Below are 14,985 nucleotides of genomic sequence, written 5' to 3'. Positions count from 1 at the left end.
ATATCCTTAAAACAAGCAGTTGTAGAAGTAAATGAATGACTTCACCCTGGTAAGGTTGGGAGCAATCAAAGAGTTGGTGGAGTAAAAGTCACTGACAGTTGAGGATTAAAGGAAGCGTGGGAGATGACAAAGTGACATTTAATTCCACCCTAGACCAGATATTGTTGGAAAGTGTGAGCTGTACAGAACATTTTGATCAAATTTTGTAACTTTGTATGTAAGATTAGGATTCAGTGATTGATGAGTTGAAGATTCACCAAAAATTACCAACATTTTAAAAATAACTTATTTTTAATTTTTAGAAGTTATACATGCTTGTTACAGGAATTTTAGAAAACACTGAAAATATAATAAATAATAAAAATTTTAAAATATATATACTAAATATAATTTAAAGTGCAATAAGGCAGGGCGCACTGGCTCACGCCTGTAATCCCAGCACTTTGGGAGGTCGAGGCAGGTGTATCACCTGAGGTCAGGAGTTCGAGACCAGCCTGGCCAACATGGTGAAACCCGTCTCTATTAAAAATACAAAAATATTAGCCAGGTGTGGTAAAGGATGCTGTAATCCCGGCTACTTGGGAGGCTAAGGCAGGGGAATCGCTTGAATCCAGGAGGCAGAGGTTGCAATGAGCTGAGATTGCACCATTGTACTCTAGCCTGGGCAACAAGAGCGAAACTCCTTCTCAAGAAATTAATAAATAAAAAATAAAAATAAAAAAATAAATGCAATAAAATAAAAATAATAACTCAGTAAATAAAAGTTATATCAGTAACTAATGATACATTGCTAATGTAGCATTGTTTTCTTCTCTTCTTTCTTCTATGCACATAAATATGTTTTTACTATCATTGTGATAAACACCCTCATTCATAAATCTTTGATCATAATTTTGTTTATTTCTTTTGAATAAACTCCTAGAAGTGAGGTTATAAAGGTAAGAGCTTTGTACAGTTCACGATATATTACTAAACTGACTTTCAGAATGGTTGTAACAAACTACATTTCTAAGAACTTTATTCAAAGTGGAGTCCCACACAAGAGGATTTGTTCATTCAGCTACGGTAAAGCATATGATGGACTATTATGTAGCCACTGAAAATCATTCTTTTGAATCCTATATAATGATGCGGAAAATGCTTACACTATAACATTAGGTTACAAAGTAGCATACAAAACATTATACACAACATGATCCCAATTTTGTTCAAAAAACTACATACACATTTAGAAAACACACATACGTATACACATAAAATAAACTGAAAGGCAAAACACCAAAATATTAATAATGGTCAGCGGGGAACACAGAGTTGTTGTAAAACAGCAGAGTTGTTAAATTAGGCTTCCAGTCAAATAGAGCTGTGTCTGAATCCTGGCCTGCCACTTAACAAGCTCAGGTTTACAACCTTGAGCTACTTTTGTAACTTCTCTAGGACTGTTACCTCCTCTAAAAAAATACATATGGAAAATGTGGCTGGGTGCAGTGGCTCATGCCTGTAATCCCAGCACTTTGGGAGGCTGAGGAGGGTGGATCACCTGAGATTGGGAGTTGGAGACCAGTCTTATCAACATGGAGAAACCCTGTCTCTACTAAAAATACAAAATAAACCGGGCGTGGTGGCGCATGCCTATAATCCCAGCTATTTGGGAGGCTGAGACAGGACAATCGCTTTGAACCAGGAGGTTGCAGTGAGCTGAGATCACGCCTTTGCACTCCAGCCTGGGCAACAAGAGCGAAACTCTGTCTCAAAAAAAAAAAAAAAGAAAAAAAGAAAAGGAAAAGAAAAATGTAAAAAATGAAACTACTTCATAGGTTCACAGTAAGGATTAAAATAAATGGAAAGAATATAGGACTCCTGAGGTAGAGTAATCAATAAATGATTGTTATTTTTGTCTTTTGGATAGAATGACTATAGGGGGTTTTATTGTCTTTGGTATACTTCTTTTTAAATTGTTTAATTTTGAGACAGAGTCTTGCTCTGTTGCCCAGGCTGGAGTGCGGTGGCACAACCCCGGCTCACTGCAACCTCCGCTGCCTGAGTTCAGGCAATTCTCTGCTTTAGCCTCCTTAGTAGCTGGGATTACAGGCATGTGCCACCATGCCTGGCTAATTTTTTTTTTTTTTTGAGACAAAGTCTTGTTCTGTCGCCCAGGCTGGAGTGCAGTGGCCAGATCTCGGCTCACTGCAAGCTCCCCATCCTGGATTCACGCCATTCTCCTGCCTCAGCCTCCCAAGTAGCTGGGACTACAGGTGCCCGCCACCTCACCTGGCTAGTTTTTTTTTGCTTTTTTTTTTTTTGTATTTTTTAGTAGAGACGGAGTTTCACCGTGTTGGCTGAGCTGGTTGGGAACTCCTGGCCTCAAGGCGTGATCTGCCCACCTCGGCCTTCCAAAGTGCTGGGATTACAGGTTTGAGCCACCTCACCCAGCCTCTTCTGTGTACTTTTAAAAATATTTTCATATATTTTCTAAATTAAAAGGCACCAAAACTATTATCACAGAAAAAAGAATTTGTTTAAGATAATACTACTTTTTTCTTTTTTTTTTTTTTCCAAGATGGAGTCTCACTCTGTCCCCCAGCCTAGAGTGCAGTGGGTGCAATCTCAGCTCACTGTAGGTTCAAGCAATTCTGCATCAGCCTCCCAAGTAGCTGGCACTACAGGCATGCACCACCACACCGGGCTAATTTTTGTATGTGTAGTGGAGACAGGGTTTCACCATTTTGGCCAGGCTGGTCTTGAACTACTGACCTCAGGTGATCCACCCACCTTGGCCTCCCAAAGTGCTGGGATTACAGGCATGAGCCACTGCACCCGGCCTGATAATACTACTTCTTTATTGGGGAATTAAGTCATATTTCCATGTCGTTGTTTCTCTCTCTGCCAAAAAAAAAAAAAAAAAGTAAAATTCTAGGAACCTCTCAAGTTTTAAAAGACCTGTAGCAAAATAATAATAGTTTACAGGTATGGAGTGCTTACTATCTGCCAGGAACTATGCAGTGGTATTCCAAGGGCAGAGCAGTGGAAGAGCTCTGCTCTTCCTCTGCAGAGGATGTGAAAAAGCTATAAAACCTCATCTGTCTGCTTTTCATTATCACCATGTGCCCACAATTTTAAACAATGTTGGCCAGGCACAGTGACTCATGCCTGTAATCCCAACACTGCAGTCCAACCTGGGCAGCAGAGCAAGACCCCATATGAGAAAAACAAAACAAAACAAAAAACAATGTCAGCAATAGATATAGTCTTCCTTAAAAAAAATCTTTGGTTGGTCTACCTTCAAAGCTGTTGAATTTTAATACTGTGGTGTGTGTGCATATATATACTTATGGACATATGTTATATAATATATATCTAATACGTGTGTATATATATGTTTCAAATTAGCAAATGTTTATTATTTATGTCTTACCAAGCATTATATTCTACATGGAAACAAATCCAGACAACCACTAGTTATGCATCCACCTAGACACACATGGACACAGCTGCATGGGGTTGCTTCAAGAGTAAGTTCATAATGGTTAGGAATTGTTCAAACTCATTGAGGTCATTGTTCATGTCTTCAATCCCTGTAGTACAATATATCTCTACACTTAAATGGTAGATATAAATAATGATAGCACAGTGGTTCTCAAGATGAAGAAGTAAAACTGGATTAATTTAGTTTAATCATTCTATGTGACAATTTGCACATTTAATTTGGGTTTAAAATTTTTTAAAGTGAAACAGTATAAACTGCAAGGTGTAATACCTTGTTTAGCGAGTATAAATTTCAGTTCATACAAAACATACATTTTCATTTTAAAAAATTGAAATGTATTATTTTAAATTGTTCATTGCTTCTAACTAAAGAATAAGAAAATGACGATTACTGTTAATAATTTTGTCATTCTTGTGTCAAGCATGCCAGATACACCATTGTAACCTGGCGAAGTGCTCTCCCTCATTTAATAATCATGATGCAATGTCACAGATGAGGAGTTCAGAGAACTTCTGTAACTTGAGCAGGGTCCCACAGCTGGAATTTGCTGGGCTGGTTATCAGTCCCACATTTGTCTCCCTCCTAAGCCCAAGATTGCAACCAGTGTGTCAGGATGTTTGAGTTGCTAACAACAAAAGGCAAAGTAAGGAATAAAGGTTTTTGAGCTTCAGGTTCATTTTGAAAAAGGAGACTTGCTTCAAGGAAGTTCATTACTTTTGCCAAGAACTTTTGTTTTTAGATTGTCAATTATCTGTACCAATACTCTCCTAAGCAATTACCCAAGGGCCTGAAGGAGTTTATGCACCTTTCCATAGGAAGCAATTTACTTTCCTTTCTCAGGACAAAAACAAAACAAAACAAAACAAAAAGGCCCATTATCCAACAAAGGCATTTTCTCATGTCACATCATAAAAATTTAGTTTTTTTCCAAATAATATTAAAATAATAAAGAGGATCTATTTTTTGGAGTTGAGACAAAGATGTAATAATGAGCCAAATGGGCTTTCTCAATAGGTTAATACCTGAAGGCACTGGTGCTCACTCTGTATTACACAGGCCTTGACATTTACTTCCTAGAGAGGTGCCAACATTTACAGTGTTTTTAAATGCAAGACTGCTCTCAAGCCACAAGTTTTAATTCCACTGTGACATTATCCTTTCCTTTTCCCTGAAGTCATGAATGAGTTGTGGTTGGCAACACATGAAGAAAATTGCTGATATCAGGAAAAGGACTGGTAATAGAATCAGAACTTAAATGCTGGAAGTGTTGGAATCAGGTTACTAAAGTCTTTCCTCTGGCAAAATTTCAACTAGAACTTTCAGCAGAAAGTCTCACTATGGAAGGCCTTACATTTCCAGGAAGGTACTTGTGTTAGCAGAAAGAGGGGCTAGAAGAAGAAAGAAGGATTCAGACCTCAACATTCATTGAGGGTGTGTTATATGTCCTGAAGGCTCTTATACTTTTACCTTTACAACAATCTTACAAGAGTTCTGTTTGTTTGTCCCTATTTTATAGATAGGAAAAGTGCCTTTTTTTTTTTTTTTTTTTTTTTGAGACAGTGTCTCACTCTGTCACTCAGGCTGGAGTGCAATGGCATGATCATAACTCTCTGCAGCCTCAGTCTCCTGGACTCAAGCAATCCTCATACTTCAGCCTCCTGAGTAGCTCAGACTTCTGATATGCACCATCATGCTGGCTAATTTTAAATTTTGTGTACAGATGAGGTCCCACTGTGTTGCCCAGGCTGGTCTTGAACTGGGCTCAAGCGATCTGCCCGCCTCAAACTCTGAGAGTGCTAAGACTGTAGGCATGGGCCACTGTGCCTGGTGAAAAATTGCTTTTAGCAGAGGCTGAGGGACGTGCCCAAGGTCTCATAACTAGCAGGTGGTAAAATGGATATGTTAGCTCAATTGTCTCAAGTCTAGGGCTTTTCCCATCATGCTACAGCTACCTCTCCACATTATGGCCACTTCCATGCCCAACATGGCATTATCAAGTTATGAAAAGAAATTGCATGGACTCTGGCATCAGACAGCTTGAGTTCGGATGCTAACCTTGCTACTTAATAGCTATTGGACAGTGGGCAAATTATCTCTTGGAGCAGTGACAGTGGCAATAATGCTTACCAAATAATCCACTTCTACATTTCACCCCCCTCTGATTATGTGAGGACATGTGACTAGGACTAACTAGTAAAACGCAACCAAAAGTGGTATGTGTCATTTCTAGGCTGAAGCAGTAAAAATTCTATGAGTAATTATCCAACCCTCTCTTATTCCAGAGAGAGAGTTGGAAAACTTCAAGTTACACAGGGTGCAGCTAAAATATCTTAGAAGGCTGGGCCTGGTGGCTCATGCCTTGTAATCCCAGCACTTTGGGAGGCCAAGGCGGGTGGATCACTTGAGGTCAGGAGTTCAAGACCAGCCAGGCCAACATGGTAAACCCCTGTCTCTATTAAAAATACAAAAATTAGCAGGGTGTTGTGGCATGCACCTGTAATACTAGCTACTCAGGAGGCTGAGGCAGGAGAATCGCTTGAACCTGGGAGGTGGAGGTTGCAGTGAGCTGAGATTGTGCCACTGCACTCCAGCCTGGGTGACGGAGTGAGACTCCATCTCAAAAAAATAAAATACAATATCGTAGAGTCTTCATAAGCCTGGGCACCTGAATGACTATGTAAAGTAGACACTATTATTGCCATCTCTCCCTCTGGACCAACTGCTCTGTCATACATACTGTGAGGGAGAAATAAACCTTTCTCCTGTTAAACCACCTAGGTTTGAGAATTAGTTTGTTATAGCAGCATAATACAGTCTAATCAGACTGTCCTTTATACCTTATCTTACTAATCTCTAAAATAGTAATAATAATTTTTATTTAATAGACTTACTATAAGGATGAAGCGGGACTTTTATATGTTATACCTGAATGCATTATCAAACTACCAAGAGGTAAGAAAAAAGTTGAATATATGGCAATCATGGTGACTTCTCTCTCTGTTTTTTTTTTTCCCCCAAAATTATAGGAAACTGGACTACATGATCTTTAAAGATTCTGTGTTAGCAACTGCAATGTTCTGCTACTTCTCACCTCTAAATTTCTCTTTGACCTCAGAATTTGGTCATTAAGGTGTTCAACCTAGACTTATCAGTGATTATTCTGTGTCAAACGCTGTGCTAGTAATTGACCTCAAGAATGGTCTATAAGAAGGGACAATCAGGACTGGGCATGGTGGCTCTCGCCTATAATCCCAGCAATTTGGGAGACTGAGGCAGGTGGATCACTTGAAGTCAGGAGTTTGAGACCAACTTGGCCAATATGGTGAAACCCTGTCTCTACTAAAAGTACACACACAAAAAAGATTAGCTGAGCGTGGTGGCACTCACCTGTAATCCCAGCTACCTGGGAGGCTGAGACAGAAGAATCGCTTGAACCCAGGAGGTAGAGGTTGCAGTGAGCCAAGATCGTGCCATTGCACTCTCTTAAAGTGCAATGGGAGACAGAGTGAGAAAAAGAAGGGACAATCTGGATTTCCCCTGAATTGAGACTGAAGACAGGGTATATACATATTTTGGGGATGGAGAGAAGATCGTCTGGAGAATCTTAGCGTAGTCTCTCTTTCCTACTTTTGAGGAAGCCATAAATGATACTCTCCAGGAAGAAGTCTAGGGATGCTGGTGACAGTCATGAGCAGGCCCTTCGGGAGGGGAACAGCATGTCATTTTTGCTTTAGCACTCTCTTAAAATGTCTTTCTACATCCCTGCAACTAGCTGAGGGGGAGTAAGAGAGCAAAGCTGTCAGACCAGCAGCATCTTAATTATGGAGATTAGAAATATTTTATGCAATTGACACAGCCTCTTCTAAATTACATAGTATTAGGGAAAACGACTCTGTCTAGCACCAATGAAAAAGGAAGAAAGGAGATCTCTGAGAAAGAACAGGTTGATTTTGACAGTTTGTCCAATAAAATAATAATAGGCAAAGAAACTTCAAAAACCAAGCTAATGCTACTCTTTTCATTACCTTACACAAATCTCTTAACAGGACTTGAGGGAAGCCAGGAATGATTGTAGCTAGACTTCAAATTGCTAGTCCAGCAATGTGTGCAGACCCTGTAGCCTGCCCCACCTCCCCATTCCTCCATGTTGTTCTGTAGCATCACACTAGGAGATAAATCATTGGAGCACTTGGGAAGCCAGTGAGTTGGTGGTCAATTTCCAGGAAGTCTATGTCCTTTGCTCAGTGGGAGAAATATAAGTTAGTATCCCTGAAGTGGTACCTTGGTATTCTCAAAAAGTTCAATTACTTCCCAAGGCCGAGTAATTTCCTGCCAGGCAGAAGCATCTGGTTCTACAAGAACTGAGGCCCATTGAAAGCATTCTGAAGACTGAAGGTTTTGGTAAAGAATATGGAAGGCTCCTGTCAATCATACTTAGGCACCATTTTTCTGAATTGAATAGGGGAGTTGATGAGTAGGGGCATAGCTCTAGCACCTACTGTTTTTATTATTTAATCTTTCCTCCCTCTAGTCCTCCCTGTAAGATACTACCATAGTGATCATTTTAAAGTAAAAAGCCCACTGTATTACTACTTTACTCAAAATCCTCTGTTTCCTCTTATGTGTAGGAAGTACAAATTCTAAGGCCTATGAATGCCAGAGGGTAATGTAGATAGGAGAAACTGGCCCCTGTCAGAAGAGACTTTAGAGAGTGTTTGAAACTGTGATAAACAGAAGAGCTCAGGCCAAGATCTCCCAACCTACACGCTCTTCTTACAGTGTGACATTGATATTTCCTCAAGGGTAGGGTTTGGTGAGCACCAATGGTCGCTTCCCGTGAATCTGAAAGGGCCTATGACTATAGCAAAAGTGATGCTATGTGCTACCTGAGGCCAGGTTATAAAAGGCAATGCAGCCTGGGCACAGTGACTCACACCTGTAATCCCAGCACTTTGGGTAGCCGAGGTGGGCAGATCGCCTGAGGTCAGGAGAAAACCCATCTCTACTAAAAATACAAAAAATTAGCTGGGCGTGGTGGTATGCACGTGTAATCCCAGCTACTTGGGAGGCTGAAGCATGAGAATCACTTGAACTTGGGGGGCGGAGGTTACAGTGAGCCAAGATCATGCCATTGCACTCCAGCTTGGGCAACAAGAGAAAAACTCTGTCTCAAAATAATAATATTATTATTAAATAAATAAGTAAAAGGTAATGCAGTATTAGCCTGGCCCTCTCAAGATGCTCACATCTGGCGGAGTGCGGTGGCTCACACCTGTAATCCCAGCACTTTGGGAGGCTGAGGCAGGTGGATCACCTGAGGTCAAGAGTTCAAGGCCAACATGGTGAAACCCCATCTCTACTAAAAATACAAAAATTAGCAGGTGCCTGTAATTCCAGCTACTCAGGAGGCTGAGGCAGGAGAATTGCTTGAACCCAGGAGGTGGAGGTTGCAGTGAGCCCAGATCATGCCATTGCACTCCAGCTTGGGTGACAATAAGACTGTCTCAAAATAATAATAATAAAATAAAGGAAAATAAAAAATAATTTAAAGAAAAGATGCTCACCCTTAGATCTCAGCTACCAAGCTTTGAGGAAACCCAGGTTACATGGCAAGGCTCCAAGTAGGTATTCTGGCTGATAGCCAACAGCTAGTAACAACCTCCAGGAGTGAGGAAACTTCAAGATAACTCCTGCCTCATCCACTATCTAACTGCAACCACAAGACAGCCCTCAAGTGAGAACCACTTAGCTGAGCCTACTCTGTTCCCCCAACTGTGAGATTTGATGATTGTTGTTGTTTTAAGTCATCAAGTTTTAATTTGGTTTGTGATACAACAATAGATAACTGCAACATCCAATAGATCTTATTGATTTCTAAGCCTGCATCTTTGCTTAAGTCATTTTACACCTGAGAGTTCTCTTGTTCTCCCATCATCTTCACTTATCCAAAGCTATGTGGTAAGGACCAGCTGAAACACAATTTATGAAGCCTTTCCTAATTATTGCATTTGTGACCTGTTCTTTCCTTGTACTCTGGACACTGTATATGTTCTTCATGATTAACAGGTCATTCAGGAGAACCCCCTCCCTGTCCTTAATAAAATAAAATGTTTTATATTATTAAAATATTTAAATATAGTTTTTTTAAGTACATGCTTTTGTCAAAACTACAAAAAAATTCCAAAGTTATAATTCAGAACATGTCTCTCTTCTGTCTTGTTCTGTTTCACCACGATTTATCCCCACCTCCTCTCCAAAGGTAACTGCTGTTTACAGATTGGTACATATTCCTCACAACCTCATCTATACAGACATGCACACCCGTGCTTGTGTACACGCAATTTACATCACACACACAAAGATTGACATGAACAGGATTCCATCATAATCCTGTTTTGTAAACTACTGTTTTTAGTTGATGGTATATTTTAGTTATGTGTAGCCCATGTCATTAAATACAGATTGCTCTTACTTTTTAACAGTTGTGTAGAGCTTCCCATCATTTAAGTAATTACTTAACCAATCTTCTGTTTATGGAAATCTAGGTTTTTCTCAATGTTTCCTTATTAAAAACAAGATTGTATTGCTGTTGGATATTCTCAGGGTAAGAACTGCTGGGTTAAAAGAATACACCTTTTACATTTTGATACAAATTCTTAAATTTCTCCCCAGAAAGAGGGTAACTATTTATATCACCATTAATCATGTATAGAGTACTGTGACCTTCTCTCACACTGGTTATTATTAAGCTTTTAAATCTTTGCCAATTTGCTAGGTGAGGAATGATGTCTCCTAATTTTTAAGCTTACAGTTTTATTATTAGCAAGGCTGAGCAACATTTCGTCTTGTATTTCTTTCACTGTGGATTTTGTCTGTTATATCCTTTACTCATTTTTCTGTGGAGTGGGTCTTTTCTTTTCTTTTTTCTTTTGGTTTTAAATAGGAGCTTCTTGTGTATTATGTAAACCTTTATATAGACTTTGTAAGTATTATTTATCTCTGTCATTTGTATTTATTTTGTAGTATCTTTTGCATGTAGGAGTTTTAAAATGTTTATGTAGTTAATCCTATAGGTCTTCTACTATGGTATTAGGCTAGTGTTATCTGAAGAAAAGTCTTTTATACTTCCAATATTAGAAAAGTTATTATTATTATTATTATTATTATTTATTTTTGACAAAGTTTGGCTCTATCACCTAGGCTGGAGTGCAGTGGTGCCATCTTGGCTCACTGCAACATCTGCCTCCCAGGCTCAAGTCATCTTCCCATCTCAGCCTCCTGAGTAGCTGGGACTACAGAGGCATACCATGACGCTCGGCTAATTTTTGTATATTTTGTAGAGAACGGGTTTCACCATGTTGCCTAGGGTGGTCTCAAATTCATGAGCTCAAGTGATTTGCATACTTCAGCCTCCCAAAGTGCTGGGATTACAGGTATGAGCCACTGTGCCCAGCCAGAAAAATAAACCTATTTTATACCAGAAGTTTTACAGTAAACAACAACAACAACAATAACAAGAAGTATTTTAAAAAGTAGTAATCTGATATTTAAGATAAGCTTTCCTTTGAGACATTCTAGGCATTTATAAATCTAAATTCCTAGGGACTCACTGACAAAATTCATTCATTCATTGAATAAATATTTATGAAACATTCCTGGATACCAAACTATTTTCTAGGCTTTTGGTACACAGTGGGAATTTGTCTAGTGGAGGTAAGAAATGGTTAACAGGGAAAAAATGGAACAGCATTTTTTAAATTAAAAAAAAAATCAATCTTTGTGGACCACCTTTAAGCTTATATAGCATGTGGACTTTTCCCTTTCATTGCATTTAAACTATACTCTGTTCTTGGTTTAAATATCTTTCCACCCCTTAAGAATGATCTAAAGGCAAGGAGTGTATTTGTCTTCGAATCCCAGGCACCCAGCTAGGTATTTGGTTCATTATAATGGCTCAAGACATGTACTGTTAAATAAATAGATTTCCCTACTTTACAAATTTCTTCTCTCCTTCTCTAATACTCATAAGCCTGGTTCCGCTTCCTCTCCTTCCTCATTCCGCTATCCCAAAAATGAAAAACCAACACTAATTTTATGTTGGAAACAGCTGAGATCCCTGAGGACTGATGCTTGAGCACAGGCTACTTAATCAAAATCAAACATGCTTAGCTCATAGAAAGCAGTCAATACAAAAATTATTAAATGAATCAAATGACTACAATGTTTAAAAAAGTCATTCAGAAAAGTAGTAGCAGGAAGATACACCCCTCTAAACACAAGTTCATAACAAGCATTTTAAAGAGAATTCATACATTGTTTGATCTTGCAACAAAAATCCAAGTGAAACCACAAATAAAAGCCAGAGTTATTAATACATATTGGAGGAACATCAACTTATTACAAGTGTGAGCTGAAACAAAGTTGCAGAGCTAAGGACTTAAGAATTGCCAGTCTTGCTGAATACAATGTTGTCTTTTTCTGTTGCATGCCTGAGTTTGGGAAAGCTCTCCTAAGGGTTACTGTGAATTTCTAACTTCTGGTTTAACTGGGAGGCTGAGATACATTTCTAACTTCTCAAATAGAGACCTGCTCTTGCCTCTCTGGCAATGAATGAACAATTACAGCCTTTGGTTACAATTAGTTTTTGCTTTTGGAGCATCTCCCAGGGGTGATATACGAATGCTCAGGAGGAAGAGGTTGTGAGGCAAATCTGGAAGCTGGGGCTCTGCTGAAGCAAATATGCTCTTGTGGGATGTGGCTGTGAGCACAGTATGTGCTAAAATGTAAATAACACAGCCAAAGCACCAAATGCCACTGTTTTTAAATTAAGAGGACTTCTCAGCAGTTATAGACATATACATGTAGAGATGCATTTGTATTTCTGTTACCCCAAAACCTGAAATCATGTGAACAAAGAGTCAGGCTTTATTAAAATCATTGGAAAGACCATTAATTCAACGTTTTCCCTCAGTGAGTGACCAGCACCAAGTCCTCCATCTGAAGCTGGCACCCTTGGAATTTACACAATTATGCAATACCAGACCATTGGGAAGCATTTCTGGCTGGCTCAGCTGGTGATCCGATTTTACCCTGCAGCATCAAGATTGATAGACCTTATAATTTTATCCTGGTTAGCGCAGATGGTTTTTAACATAAGTTTTTAAAAACCTCCTTTCTCCCAAAAGAAAAAGAAAAACAACCTAAGCCCTTCCAAAGGGGCTTGCCCTGGTAACATCTCACGATGGTAGATAAGTACCCTGATCACTGGCTTAAGAAAAAAAAAAAATCCCTTTTGTGATTTCTGAGTTTGCTGTGGTTTAATTTCATTGAATGCTGTGTGTACTTGTTTATAAGACTGAAAAGGAATAGTAATTTGCCTCTTTCTAAATCACTCCTTTCACGAGGCTATTTTTGGGCGTGAGGGGGATGGGAAAGAGACTCATTCTTAGAAGGTACAGCATATCCAATGCAGGAGCTGTTAGTTTCCCTCATGCTAATGACGAGGTATAATTTTGAAACATCACATTCATATGCATATATGGTGCATACATACATAAGTGGTGTATTTACAAAGCACCTTACAGAATCTTAGAACTCTTAGTTCTATTAACCCTTAAAGGGAAAACCAGAGTTCAGATCAGTCAAGCACAATGGACTGTGCTTGCTTTCAATTATATTCACCCATTAGCTATGTCTAGGAAAAAGATCTCTAAAAAAGTAAAATACATTTTATGGAGCACTGCCACAGTCTGTTACGCATTTATCTCCTTCTACAGTTCCAATTACAGAATAAGCTGTAGCTACTACACGGAACAACAGCACTAGCCAAAAAGATTTTTCTAATCTGAGAAATGCTCCCATATTGACTCTGCTAAGAGAAACAACTCCCCTTTCCTTGACTATAAAAAAGGAAGACAGATGGCTTCTTGTTTAGGACTGTAATTTTACTTTCAGTCTCCTCTCTGAGTTAAAAACAAGATGTACTTTTCTGGCTTTGAGGGAAAATCTCAAGGGAATGTTTTTTATTCCTGGCCACACTGAATAATTCAACAAAGATTTGAGAGAGCTGAGGGAGATACAAAGGAGAAAATACTTTTCCTTGTTCTCAGGGAGTTTACAATCTAACTCTGGAGTTTACAACCAGAATTGGGACTAGAACCATTAGAGTTTTATGTCTTCACTTGTATTTGTCGGTCTAATGGTTATCAGAAACACGTGTAGGATTCTCTAGCTCCGTGGTATGGTGGACCCTCCGATCAAATTGAAAAGAAACTAGAAAGAATGCAGAAGAATTCAAGATCTTAAGCAGTTGAGTACTTGCTGACCTAGCAGCACTTCCTTATGTTATTTAATCTTGACCACAAGCCTTTGCGGTCAACCTTGCTACCAGCATATCACAGAAGAGGACAATGAGATTTGGAGAGGTAACTCGTCCACAGTCACGAACTCAGGAAACGGCATAGGAAAACACCAATTAGGAATTTTTCTCTGGCCCTTTCTATAACTGTCCCCTTACAGGCTCCCATTCCAATTTTCCTTGGCTTAGATTCCCTATCAATGCATGTAAAGTCAATTTAATTCTGTGTTCTTTTCTTCCCTCTGCACTTGAAGTAATCTTTAAAACTTGATGTCTCATATGTGGTGAATCAGTGCTTTTGGAAGTCTCACTCCCTTGCAGCTTTGCAAATAAAGTTTTTCTTTTTCTTTTTTTTCCTGTGTCTGTCTTTTGAGACATTTTGTGACAAGATGAAATGAGATATGAAGACTGTAACAGTGCCTGATAATGTATTTTTTAACATTAATCATTACCTTTAGTTTTATTTCTTTCACTTTTTAACTGTTTTCACCTTACACTGTGTTTCCTAAGGACTCTTTTGGAACTGTAAATTTCTTGAAGGTAGTGACCACGTCTACTCTAACTTGTTGCTACTTCCTTTAGTCTTACTGATTTAGCAACAGTAACTTGGTAAGTCTCTTTTGTTCGTCTCTTTATTGACAGTACCAGTTACTGGAACTTAGTGTGTCATCGGTAAGTATTTTTAATATGAATAAATTAATGTCCCCTTTTTGGTTTTTGTAGACTATCCTGTATAGGAAAGTTTAATTTAGATCCAGTATGGCTTTGACTTGCAAGCTTGGATAACTTTTTGCCTTTTCCTCATTTCTGGCTATTTATTACCATTTCACCCTTGGGGACATTTCATTAGGTTCTTCGTCCCTTTCAAGGCTCAGTTTCCACATCAGCAAAATGGGGACAGTAGCAACAGATACTTGTTTTTTCCAGTCTTCTTATCACCTACTCTTTCTCCAGGAAAGGTTTCTTGTGTACGCTTTCCTCTGGAGAAAAGAAGAGCCGACAGAGCGGTAACCATCATTCTTAGCAAACTATCACAAGAAGAGAAAACCAAACACCGCATGTTCTCACTCATAGGTGGGAACTGAACAATGAGCTCACTTGGACTCGGGAAGGGGAACATCACACAATGGGGCCTATCATG

This window comes from Piliocolobus tephrosceles, chromosome 14, assembly GCF_002776525.5.
Source record: "Piliocolobus tephrosceles isolate RC106 chromosome 14, ASM277652v3, whole genome shotgun sequence".
NCBI lineage: Eukaryota > Metazoa > Chordata > Mammalia > Primates > Cercopithecidae > Piliocolobus > Piliocolobus tephrosceles.
This window is presented reverse-complemented; position numbering follows the sequence as displayed.